This window comes from Arachis stenosperma, chromosome 9, assembly GCF_014773155.1.
Source record: "Arachis stenosperma cultivar V10309 chromosome 9, arast.V10309.gnm1.PFL2, whole genome shotgun sequence".
NCBI lineage: Eukaryota > Viridiplantae > Streptophyta > Magnoliopsida > Fabales > Fabaceae > Arachis > Arachis stenosperma.
Window position 1 is genome coordinate 69546107 of NC_080385.1, and position 1701 is coordinate 69547807.

At 40.7% G+C, this 1701-nt stretch overlaps 1 non-coding gene across 1 annotated transcript; it reads left to right on the plus strand.

Annotated features, from left to right (window-relative positions):
- The first annotated feature begins 1339 nt into the window (after positions 1-1339).
- LOC130953311 (small nucleolar RNA R71) lies at positions 1340-1447 on the plus strand. Its single transcript, XR_009075481.1, has one exon. It is a non-coding gene; the product is annotated as a small nucleolar RNA R71 (small nucleolar RNA).
- The last annotated feature ends 254 nt before the right edge of the window (positions 1448-1701 follow it).

Here is a 1701-nt window from a genome sequence, read left to right on the forward strand (position 1 = left end):
CAGTGTGCCCTTGTGGAGGGCAATGCTTGCCTCCCCCCATTGCATGCGGCACACTTTTCCTCTCTTTGACCACACTTTCTCTTCCTTGGGCCACATTTCCTTAGGCCACGCTTTTCCTTTTTTTCTTTTCTTCACCTACAATAAACCAAAACAACCACTCCAAGTATCACTAAATTCACAAGGCTTATAAATCAATTAAAAATCAATTAAATTTAGCTTAAACCTCATGAGTTAACATTAATTTCATGGTGGTTGTTTGATTTAAAGAAGTTATGCATTTTCACTCCAAATCACTTACTTAGGATGCAAGAAAGTGCATAAATGCTAACAAAACAAGTGAAATTAGCTTGAAAAATGGGTATATGATGACTTGTCATCAATACTCATCCTCTTCAGAGGAAGAATACTCATCAGAGCTCATGAAAGGTAGAAGTAAGTCCAATGGAATCTCTATGGTCTCATTTTGAGTCTCAGATTCCCATGGTTCCTCATTAGGGAACTCATTGGAGGCTAGTGGACGTCTATTGAGGTCTTCCTCAGTGGCGTTCACTGCCTCTTCCTCCTCTCCAAATTTGGCCATGTTGATGACCTTGCACTCCCCTTTTGGATTTTCTTCTGTATTGCTTGGAAGAGTACTAGGAGGGAGTTCAGTAATTTTCTTGCTCAACTGTCCCACTTGTGCCTCCAAATTTCTAATAGAGGACCTTGTTTCAGTCATGAAACTTTGAGTGGTTTTGATCAGATCAGAGACCATGGTTGCTAAGTCAGAGTGGCTCTGCTTAGAATTCTCTGTCTGTTGCTGAGAAGATGATGGAAAAGGCTTGCCATTGCTAAACCTGTTTCTTCCCCCATTATTGTTGTTGAAACCTTGTTGAGGTCTCTGTTTATCCTTCCATGAGAAATTTGGATGATTTCTCCATGAAGAATTATAGGTGTTTCCATAGGGTTCTCCCATGTAATTCACCTCTTCCATTGAAGGGTTCTCAGGATCATAAGCTTCTTCTTCAGATGAAGCATCCTTAGTACTGCCAGGTGCATTTTGCATTCCAGACAGACTTTGAGAAATCAAATTGACTTGCTGAGTCAATATTTTGTTCTGAGCCAATATGGCATTCAGAGTATCAATCTCAAGAACTCCTTTCTTCTGACTTGTCCCATTGTTCACAGGATTCCTTTCAGAAGTGTACATGAATTGGTTATTTGCAACCATTTCAATTAGCTCTTGAGCTTCTGCAGGCGTCTTCTTCAAATGAAGAGATCCTCCAGCAGAGCTATCCAAAGACATCTTGGATAGTTCAGAGAGACCATCATAGAAAATACCTATGATGCTCCATTCAGAAAGCATGTCAGAAGGACACTTTCTGATCAGTTGTTTGTATCTTTCCCAAGCTTCATAGAGGGATTCACCTTCCTTCTGTCTGAAAGTTTGGACTTCCACTCTAAGCTTACTCAATTTTTGAGGTGGAAAGAACTTTGCCAAGAAGGCATTGACTAGCTTTTCCCAAGAGTTCAGGCTTTCTTTAGGTTGTGAGTTCAACCATATCCTAGCTCTGTCTCTTACAGCAAAAGGGAATAGCATAAGTCTGTAGACCTCAAGGTCAACCCCATTAGTCTTGACAGTGTCACAGATTTGCCAGAATTCAGCTAAGAACTGATGAGGATCTTCCAATGGAAGTCCATGGAACTTGCAATTCTGTTGCA